Here is an 11,797-nt window from a genome sequence, read left to right on the forward strand (position 1 = left end):
GTCATTTGGCAATGTCTTTCCAGTCATTTTGATTATCTTAAACTTGTTCTAATAGACTTTTTAGGAAGGGCTCAAGAACAATGTTCCCTAATATTGTACATGTTGCTAACATTTTTCTGTGCTCTTTATATCTGGACATCAGTATTGTTAATTCTAAAATTCTTGGCTCAAATATTTTTTCCTAGAGTGTCTTAGCATGTACTTCATTTTCTTCTGGAATAAAGCAGAGCTCTTGAAAAGTTTGATGGTAATCTAACTTGTATCCCCTTATAAATAAGTCATTAGTTATTTATATATAAAAAGCCAAATACATTTTTTTCTTTCTTCTTAGTCCAATAATTTTACTAGAATAGGCCTCCATTTGGTCCTTCTTGATCTATAGTTTCACTTACCCAGTGTGCTTTTTCAATATAAAGTTTCAAATCTTTTTATAAAACTAATTTCTGGAAAATGTGCTCAAATAATAGTCTTTAGTCTTTTTAAAAAATCATTTTTTATTGCTATTCTAGTATAGTTGTCCCAATATTTCCCCCTTTGCCCTCATCTGCCCATGCTACCACCTGCTTGCACAATCAATTCCCACAGCATTGTCCATGTTCATGAGTCATTCATACATGTTCTTTAACTAGTCCCTTTCCTTCTTTCCACCATTATCCCCTCCCCCTCCCCCCTGCCCTCTTTTCACTTTCAGTCTATTCTATTTTTCCATGCCCGTGGTTGTTTTGTTTGTTAGTTTATTGTTATTTAGATTCCTCTTATAGGTGAGATCATATGGTACTTGTCTTTCACCACCTGGCTTATTTCACTTAGCGTAATATTCTTCAGTTCCATCCATGCTGCTGCAAAAGATAGGAGATTATTCTTTCTTTCCACTGTGTACTATTCCATTGTGTAAATGGCCTTGTAACATAATTTTATATCAGGTATTGTGATCCCTCCTACTTTGTTCTTCTTTCTCAAAATTGATGCAGCTATTTGGGGTCGTTTATTGTTACATATAAATTTTTGAAATCTATTCTATATCTGTGAAATATGTCATTGGTATTTTAATCTCTAAATTGCTTTGGGTAGTATGGACTTTTGATGATGTTAATTCTTCTAACCCAGGAACAAGGTATATGCTTCCAATTATTTGTGTCTTCCTTACTTTCTTTCTTCAGTGTTATATAGTGTTTTGCATACAGGTCTTTTACCTTGTTGGTTAAGTTTATTCCTAGGTAATTTTTTTTTCTTGTTGCTATTGCAAATGGCATTTTTTTTCCTGATTTCTGATTCTGATATTTCATTTTTGGTGTACAAAAATGCCTTTGATTTCTGAATATTGGCTTTGTATCCTACTGTTTTGCCAAATTCACTTATTAGTTGGAATAGTTTTTTGGTGGAGTCTTTGGGTTTTTCTATGTACACTATCATGTCATCTGCAAACAATGACAGTTTTACTTACTCCTTTCCAATTTAGATGCCTTTTATTTCTTTTTCTTGTCTGATCGCTGTGGCTAGAACTTCCAGTACTATGTTGAATAGAAGTGATGAAAGCAGACAACCTTGTCTTATTCCCAATCTTAGTGGGAAAGCTTTTAGTTTTTGCCCATTGAGTACTATGTTGCCTGTAGGTTTTTCATATACGGCCTTTATTATGTTGAGGTATGCCCCCTTTATTTCCACCTTGCTGAGTGTTTTTTATCATAAATAGATGCTGTATCTTATCAAATGCTTTTTGTGTACCTATGGATATGGTCATGTGGTTTTGGTCTTTCCCTTTGATCTGTTTGAATTGTGATCTATTACTTTTATTGATTTGCAAATATTGTACCATCCTTGCATCGCTTGGATGAATCCCACTTCACCGTGGTGGATGATCTTTTCAATGTATTGCTGGTTGTGATTTGCCAATATTTTCTTGAAGATTTTAGCATCTATGTTCATCAGTGATATTGGTCTGTAGTTTTCTTTCTTGGTTGTATCTTGTTTTGGGATTAGGATGACTCTGGCCTCATAAAAAGAATTTGAGAGTCTTCTCTCTTCTTGGATTTTTTGGAATAGTCTGAAAAGGACAGGGGTTAGCTTTCCCTTAAGAGTTGTGTAATATTCTCCTGTGACACTGTCTGGTACAGGGTTGTTTTGTGCTGGGAGTTTTTTGATTCCTGCTTCAATTTCACCAGCTGTTATCAGTCTGTCAGGCTTTCTGCTTCTTCTTCGTTTTGTGTTGGAAGGTTATTTTTCTAGAAATTTGTCCATTTCATTGAGGTTTTCAAATTTCTTGACACACAATTGTTCATAGTAATTTCTTATATCCTTTGTATTTCTGTGGTATCAATTGTAATTTCTCCTCTTTCATTTCTGATATTATTTATTTGGGTCTGCTCACTTCTTTTCTTGATGAGTGTGCTTTTAAGCTTGTCAATTTTGTTTATCTTTTCAAAGAACCAGCTTCTGGATTGGTTGATCCTTTGAATTGTCCTTTTATTCTCTATGTCATTCAATTCCATTCTGATCTTGATTATTTCCTTCCTTCTATTTGCTCTGGCTTTGTTGCTCTTTCCCCCGTTCTTGATCTGTAGGGTTAAGTCATTTATTTGAAATGTTTCTATCTTTTTGAGGTAAGTCTGTATTGCTATGAACTTCCCTCTCAGGACTGCCTTTGCTGTGTCCCATAGGTTTTGGACTGTTGTGCATTCATCTTCATTTGTTTCCAAAAACTTAGTGATTTCCTCTTTGATCTCATCATTGATCTATTCATTGTTTAATATCATGCTATTCAGTCTCCATGAGTTTGAATGTTTTTGAGTTTTTTCCTTGAGGTTGGTTTCTAGTTTCAAGCCCTTGTGGTCTGAGGAAATGCTTGTTCTGATTTCAATTGTCTTGAATTTCTGGAGACTTCCTTTGTGTCCTATCATGTGGTTTATCATTGAAAATATTCCATGTGCATTTGAAAAGAATGTGTATTTTGCTTCGTTGTGATGAAAGGTTCTCTATATGTCCATTAAGTCCATTTGATCTAATGCATCATTCAGTTCCACTATATCCTTGTTGATATTTTGTTTGGAAGATCTATCCATTGTTGACAGTAGGGTGTTAAATTCCCCTACTATCAGTGTGTTGCTATCTATATCCTTTTGAAGTCCTTCAAGATTTTCCTTATATATTTGGGTGTTCCTATATTGGGTGCACATAGGTTTATAATTTTTATGTCTTCTTGATGGATTCTTCCTTTGAGTATTATCAAGTGTCCTTCTGGGTCTCTTTTTATGTCCTTTGTTTTGAAATCTATTTTGTCTGATATAAATATTGCTACCCCTGCTTTTTTCTTACTGTCCATTTGCTTGGAATATTTTTTTTCATCCCTTTACTTCTAGTCTGTGTAGGTCCTTTGTTGTGAGGTGGGTCTCCTGTAGGTAGCATATGTGCGAGTCATGTTTTCTTATCCATTCAGCTCCCCTATGTCTTTTGATTGGAGCATTTAAGCCATTTACATTTAAAGTTATTGTTGATAGGTACTCATTCATTTTTTCTCGTTGTACCTGCGTTCCTCACTTTCTCACTCTTTTTATTCATCTTGTTAAAGTGGTCCCTTTAGCATATCTTGCAGTGCCTGTTTGGTGGAAGTGTATTCTTTTAGCCTTCTTTTGTCTGGGAAACTCCTTATATCACCTTCTAGTTTAATTGAGAGCTTTGCTGGGTAGATCGGTCTTGGTTGCAGAACTTTGCTTTTCATTACTTGGAATGTTTCTTGCCATTCTCTTCTGGCTTGTATTTTTTCTGTTGAGAAGTCAGCTGCTAGCTGTATCGGGTCCCCCTTTTATGCTACTTCCTGTTTCTCCTTTGCTGACTTTAGGATTCTCTCTTTTTCTTTCACATTTGCCATTTTAATTATGATGTGTCTTAGAGTGGACCTCATTGTGTTCTCCTTGTATAGGGTCCTCTGTGCTTCCTGGACTTGTGTGACATTTTCTCTGCTCCAATTAGGGAAGTTTTCTATTATTACTTTTTCAAACAGGTTCTCTATCCCTTCCTTCTCTTCTTCTCCTTCTGGTATCTCTATTATATGGATATTATTATGTTTCAGGTTGTCCTGCATTTCCCTAAATGCCTCTTCATCCTTTTTGAGTCTTTTTTCATATTCTTCCTCTTTCTGGGAACTTTCTTCTACTTTGTCTGCCAGCTCACTGATTTGATCCTCTGCCTTTTCTGGCTTGCTTTTGATTCCTTCTACTGTGTTCTTCATTTCGGAAATTGTATTCTTCATTTCCTCTTGTCTTTTATTGACAGTTTCTATGTCCTTTTTCATGCTGACATAGTTTGCAGTAAGTTCCTCATAGTTTCCCTGTAGTTTTTGGTAATTCTCTTTGAGCTCACTGAGGTCACTGAGCTTCCTTAGAACCACTGTTTTAAACTCAACATCTGATAGTTGACTTCCATCAATTTCATTTAGTTCTCTTTCTGGGGATTCCTCCTTTCCCTAAACTAGTGGGTGTTTCTTTGTCTTCTCATTATTTGTGAGACTCTTCTTTTTTGCTTCTGTTTTTTAAATTGGTCTGTTTTGACTTCCTGACTTTGTGGTGTGAAATTTGTGGTGGGAGACCACTGCTTTTTCTTTCTGGATCTGCCTCTGATGATTTCAGCTATTGGCCCCATCTGATCTTAGGCAGTCTTTTCAAGACTCCCAGGAATCTACTGTCTTTTGCTGTCTCCTTCAGTTGTTAATCTACTCAATGCACCCAGTAGTCAGGCTTATGTGCCACCCATCTGGGACAGAGTCCCTCCTGGGGGCAGTGCTATTGTGTCCTCTTATGCTGTTGCCACTCAGGGGAGTGGTCTGCCTGAGCAAGATGGCTGCTGCCATATGGGGAATGAGTCAGCACCATGATCCCAATGGCTACTCCCTCAGTTCTCTCCTCAAAACCTCCTTCCCCAGATTCTCCTCAAGCATCTCCAGCCTACTCTGCCAGCTCCTTTGTCGGACCCAGATTAAGTGGCTGCAAGCAAGAATTTATGCCTTGGCCCTTTAAATGGCTCTTTTTGTATCTAGCCACCCATCTCTGGCAGAGGGCAACCCTGACACTTTTCACAGCTGGCTGTTATCTGTGTACTCTTCTGGCTCTGGTGTTATAGGCTGGAGATTCCAGCCTATGGTTCAGGCCCCACTCTTTTCAGGGTGATCCAACTGGCCATTTAAATATCCCTCTGGCACTGCTGTCCATGGGTGTCCCACCCACCTTCTCAAGTCTCTGTGGCACTCCTTAGCATTAGGTTGTGCTAAAAAGCTAATTCCTCTGTCTGTTTGTCTGAGGTTTTAAGGCTTCTCTCTTGCTATTGTTCAGTTGTTTGTTCCAGGTGATTTCTCCACAATTTAGTTTTAATTCCATTTTGGTCCTGGGAGGAGGTGTGTGTGACTTTCATTCACTCTTCCACTATCTTGAAGTCCTTGAGCATCTTTTCATATGCCTATGGACATATGTCCTCCTTGGACAAGTGTCTATTCATATCCTTTGCCCGTTTTTTAAAATTGAGTTGTTTTTCTTCCTGGCATTGAGTCATATGAGTTCTTTATATATTTTGGAGATCAATCCCTTGTCCGATGTATCATTGGCAAATATATTATCTGATATAATCATCTCCATTTTCATTTTGATGATGGTATCTTTAGCTGTACAGAAGCTTTTTAGTTAGGTGTAGTCCCATTTGTTTATTTTTTCCTTTATTTCCCTTGTCCTAAGAGCTATATTGGCAAAAAATATTGCTACATGGGATATCTGAAATATTCCTGCCTATGTTTTCCTCTAGGAGTTTTATGGTGTCACAACTTATATTTAAGTCTTTTATCTATTTTGAGTACATTCTGGTGTATAATGTAAATTTGTGGTCAAGTTTCATGTTTTTGCACGTACCAGTCTAATTCTCCCAACACCATTTTTTGCAGAAGCTATCTTTACTCCATTGTATGCTTATGCTTCCTGTGTTGAATATTAATTGACCATAAAGACTTGGATTTATTTCTTGGTTCTGTATTGTCTTCCACTGATCTATGTGTGTATTCTTATGCCAGGATCAGCCTGTTTTGACTAAGTGGCTTTGAGGTATTATATTTTGATATTAGAAATTATGATCCCTCCTACTTTATTCTTCTTTCTTAAGATTGCTGAGGCTATTCAGGGTCTTTTTTTGGTTCCATATAAATTTTTGAAATATTTGTTCTAGATCTGCGAAATATGTTGTTGACATTTTAATGGGAATTGTGTTGAATTCTTGGGAGTTTCTTTTGTTTTCTTGCCCCTCTTCCTGTACTTTGCCTCATCTTATTTCTGTCTTTTATCTGTATGTTCTTTCTTCTTTGCCTACTTTCAGTATTAATCATTATCTTTCAAATCCTTTTTAAAAAATCTCTTCATTTCCTTCCAGTTTTCCAATTACTTAATTTTAGGCATTATCCAATTTGCTGACTTATTAGTTCTTGGGTTCCCTCTGGTTTAGTTTATGTTTCTGAAATTACTTTTTTAAACATTGATAATTCCTTCCTCACTATTGTCACCTGTTACTGAATTTCTCTAATTTTTATTTTTATCGCTAGCACCATCTGGAAGAATTGTTCTTATCCTCTCTCTTGCACACAGTCCCTCTTTTGCTGCCTAGCAAGACAAGGTGGTGACATCATAAGGTTTGCCTACAGATAGGAACCTTTGTGCATTTCTTGTGATAAATTTATGTATTTCATTAATTATTCTCCTAGACTTTGTATTTCTAAGTGATGCAAAATGTTTTTTTAATTGGCTTTTCAAACTAAGTATTTTATCGTTAAAGCTTCTGATTTAAGGCCACAGTTAAGTGTCTACTAAAACCACAATAAATTGCAAACATACAGTGTTCAGGACTGTGTGGAAAATATACCAAAATTATTGATTTTGAAGTACCAAAGAATCAACAAAATATACAATATTGACGAATTTTGAAGTATTGAACAATTATTATAAATAAAATGAAATTCTCAGTACCTCTTCAGAAAAAAAATTAATTTTCAATTCAACTATAAAGTTAAAACTGTAATGAGTGGTGAATCAACTGTAGCCTGAACCTTGTTATGAACAAGGTTATTATATGAATTAGATTTATTATAATTTATTTACATACCACAGCATAAATTTTAAAATCTTGGAGTAATTATAGAGAAAAATTCTCTCCCGAAAAGATCTCTTAATCTTTCTAAAACTAATTATGGAAAGAAAAATTGCAAAATTTATCTCAAGCAAAATATATTTATATCTGTTTGCTCCTGTAATATGCAAAAGTTCCTAGGGACATTAACCATACTGCTCATTATATTTGTTATAAATTTTATTGTTTTATTATTTAGTGTCTTTTTTTCATTGATGTATTTTACTTCTGACTGGTCCTTTTTTTTGATTTATATGTCTTTTTTCATGCTATTGAGTATCCTTATAATCATACTGTAAACTCTCTCTGAGAAGTTGCTTACTTCCATCTCTTCTAGTTCTTTTTCTGGAGAATTCTCTCTTTTTTTTTCATTTGGGGCCTATTTCTTTGTCTCCTCATTTTGGCTACTTCTTTGTGTTTGTTTCTATGTACTAGGTAGATCTGCAGACACAGGTGCAGTCCTGTGTCAGACACTGTCTATGACTGGCCCTGGGCAAACTGTTTGGAGCTCTCAGTGATCCACAGTGTTTGGCTTCCTCTGCTGGGCCTGGGTGTGTGCAGATATAACCAGGCTCCACACCAAGGCCAGCCTTAACCAGCACCGGACCCAGGGGAGGGTCAGCTAAAGTCTCAAAGCTTTCTTAGTTTTTTAACTTAATCAGTTTATAGCCTTAAGCTGTACTTAGCAGCCCAACTTAAGCTACACAGGGTGGGGCAGAGTAATTCCTGCAGATGTGACTATTGCTTCTTTTCAGACTGATGCCACTAGAATGAGAGTGCTTTTCCTGAGAAAGATGGCCTCTGCAGTATGGGGAATGTCTCAGCATAGGGATCTGGTGTCTATTCCTTTGGTTTTTCCCCAGAGCCACCAACCCCAGACTCTCCTCATGTGTCTTTAGTCCACTCTGGTCTCCTTCTGCTGGAGCCCAAGGTAAGTGGCTGCAAAGAAAATTTTGTGTGTTGTCCCCTTAAGAGGTCGTCTGCATCTCCAGCTGTCTCTTCCTGGTGGACAGAAACCCTGGTGCTTTTCACAGCTAGGTGTTATCTGGGTTCCTTTACCAGCTCTGGAGCTGTAGGCAGGGTACCTAGCTTGGAATTTAGGCCCCACACTCCTCAGGGGGAGCCCTCCAGCTGCTGATATATCCCTCTGGGACTTCAGCTGCCACCTGTGGTAGCCTAGCCAGCCCTCTCATGCCTCCTCTGCACTTCCTGCCAGTCACTTTGTGATGAAGTGGTTTGTTCTGTCTGTCCATAGTTGTAAGGCTTCTCTCCAGGTAGTGTTCAGTTGGTTAGTCAGGATGATTTCTCTACAATTTAGTGGTAATTCCAGATTGATCCTGGGAAGAGGTTATTGTAGTTTTACCTACTTCTCTGCCATCTTGGGGCTTAATTCCTGCAATTTTAAGTTGTCTTGTTTCTTCAAAGATTCCTTAGGGAAAATGAATTAATTAATATATTATTAGCGGAAAATAACATTGAACTCAGAAATAATATAACTACCTTTTTCTTTATTTTTTCAGAAATATTAAGATTAAAGAAACTTGTGGTTAACTTTTACTTTTTCATTTCTTTGTTAGTAAACATTTCTGGTAGTTACATATTACTAAGACACTAATTTCTAGCATAGAAAATCTATAGCTAAGCTACTCAAGTTTAATAGTCTTTCATCATTGAGTTTATCCTCTAACTTGGTTATATATAAGTATTATTCTTGAATCATCAAGTCATACTGACAGAATTGAAAATACAGTTTTTATTTAGACAATATGTCTTTAATTTTTTTCTATAAAATGAGCTGTGTATGCCTCTAGGATGAAATGCCTAAGTATGCATTTAACATACTTTTAGAAATTGATTTTTAAACCACATTTTAGAAGCCATTGTAGTTATGCTTAGTACACAATAACAAACATCTCTGCAGTACTCAGTAACTGTTGTTGGGTCAGAGAAATAATATAATTCATTTTAAAACAATTTAATGACAGATATATAAGCACATTTTATGTTTGGATTTAAGATGTTTGATTAATAGAGAGTAATGAGGGAAAAATGGGGACAACTGTAACTGAACAAGAATAAAAAGAGATACTTGATTAATGGATAAATACATGTAAATATCCCTAACTTTATATTCTAATAAATTAAGCTTTTCTTCTCTGTGTCAGTTATTAGGAAAGAAATACCAAATCAGCTATCTGGCTTTATTTTCAGTATCCCTTAAGTACATTGACAGAGTTGAATTTTTCTTGAAAGTGTTGCTTCTTAATTGGCAGAAAATTACTCAGATCCTGAGGAAAAAAGATAATTAAAAATCATACAATTTATTCTCCAACTGGTAAAAATTGAATCTTTACTCAAAACTATAGAATGTTGAATTATTTTTTGCAGTTGATTATTAATTTTATAGTCTGATACTAAGCAAAGTGAATAGCACTTTGATCGTGGAGAAACTCAGGTTATTGTGTTTTTTTAAGTTTTGCATTTTTTTTTTGAAGTTGTAGAAATACATTTTATTTTTAACTTTCAAAAGTAAAAAAGCCATAACGCTTTTAATAAATTGTTACCAAAACTTAGTTGATATCTAGATAACTTCCATACAGTATTAAATTTTAATTTTTTTCTTGAAAATACTCAGACTTGCATTACATTCTTTAGAAATAGACTAAAGAATATTTGCACACAAGTTCTATGAAGAACAACATTCTACTGCATCCATGGTATTCATGATTTTTGGAATAATGAATTACAGTAGATGCCATTTAATCTATCTTTTAGAAGAAAAAAACCACACACAATCAGAAAAACTGATTCTCTAATCTTTAGGAATGTTTACACAAATAAAACCTGTCACTTGACACAATGAGAAAGCAGGGAATAATACATAAACAAAAAGAGCTATCCCTTTAACAAAAGATAGCTGATAAAGTGTGGGAGGTTAACAAAATGAGAATAGTCCCTGCATTTTTTTTTACCCCTTAACTTTTGCTCAAAGATAATAAATAAAAATAATGTATAATCCATCAGTATATATGATTTCCATATCAAATTTTCCCTATTTTATAAGGAAAGAAAATAGGTTTAATGTTTAAGAGGAAGGTTAGTGAAATATTATTACTGAAAGACAATTTTGTTATTATCACGGCTCAAGAAGTACCCACAGGACCCTTTTAGAAAAGAAGTTGCTGTCCAAGCCCCAAAATGTGAGATTAGGTGATCCTAAGTATGTATACATGAAGAAAAGAATTAAAACATTTTTTGTTCTTAATTACATTGCTCCTTCCAGGCCCAGATATTTAGATAAAACAGTTCTTAAAAATCACTATTTTATTTTATTTCACTATATTTTAGCAATTTAATATAAATAAAAAATATCCACTTTTAAATAAAAATAATAGTTTTTAAAACTGCAAGTGGGATTCTCATCCTGTAAGAGAAGCTAAATAGCAAATCCTTGTACCTAGACAATTATTTACCATAATCAGTTCAAGTGTAACTTGAGGTTCTCGAATTATTTATTTTCAACTCAAGTAAAGAACAATTAGGCCACCGCAGTCATTTCCTCATCTGAGTCACTTAGTTCCAACCATTTAGTTCCAATCTCCCTAAATCTTTGTCCACAGCTGTACCAGTTTTCTTCTTGCGCTTCTTGGGAACTGCATCATTAGCACACATTTTTCTCATTTTAATGTTTGGCAATTTCTTCAGGTCCAGATTCCACTCCCTAAAAGTTTTCAGATTACCTGCATTTATAATATCTGGAATCTTGAGGTCATATCCTTCATACTGCTTTCGCTCATGCTCCATCTTCTACCTGATGACTGTTTCCCGGGAAAAGTGCCACCTCCCCTGCCTGTCTTTGATGCTGTTACGTAATTCAGTCTGCTCCAGCTCACTGCTGAATTGATTTAAATACCTTTCAATTAATTCACAAGCATCTTTCTTTGAATATCCTGCTTTTTGGGGATCAAGATGATTTTGAAACCACTGCAATTTTTCACCAATAAGATTAAGACACAATGCTTCTTTTCTTGTTTGTGGGCCTCCCTCTTGATTTGAGCTGCTTTTCTACTATATGAATGGGTGACTTTTTTTTCCCCATCCTACATTTTTTTCCTTTTAGTGCTTTAGGCATGATGAAGTCCTCGCGGCTCCGGCCGGGGCATCTGCACTCCATACCTGGGCAACTTCACCTACTGCGGTACCGGCAGCCGACAGTAGGACTCCGGCCTAAGTTTTGCATTCTTTATACAGTGACAAGTCTATAAACAAGTCCTTCAGGAAATGAAGTTTCATTATAACCAAATTGACCAAAATTGACAGAATTAACTTAGAAGAAGACATTGGGGTAAGCTCCTTGGCATAAGTCTCAGCAATGATTTTTTTTGGATTTGACATCGAAAACAAAAACAACAAAAACAAAAATAAATAGGACTACATTAAACTACAAAGCTTCTGTGTAGTATATCAATAATCAACAAAATAAAAAGACAACCTATGGAATGGGAGAAAATGCTTGTAAATTATATAGTTGGTAAGAGGTTAATATCCAAAATATGTAAGGAACTAATACAACTCAGTAGCAAAAATCCAAACAATCCAATTAAAAAGTGAACAGAGGATCTGATTAGACATTTTTCTAAAGAAGACA

The 11,797-nt window shown here is 35.4% G+C and overlaps 1 pseudogene; it reads right to left on the reverse strand.

The window, feature by feature from the left end:
• LOC129073477 (translation machinery-associated protein 16-like) overlaps nt 1-11,281 on the reverse strand; it is a 291,011-nt pseudogene extending 279,730 nt beyond the window's left edge.
• Between the last annotated feature and the right edge of the window lie 516 nt (nt 11,282-11,797).

This window comes from Pteronotus mesoamericanus, unplaced genomic scaffold (genome assembly GCF_021234165.1).
Source record: "Pteronotus mesoamericanus isolate MK-2021 breed Mesoamerican mustached bat unplaced genomic scaffold, CSHL_Meso_final contig_41, whole genome shotgun sequence".
NCBI lineage: Eukaryota > Metazoa > Chordata > Mammalia > Chiroptera > Mormoopidae > Pteronotus > Pteronotus mesoamericanus.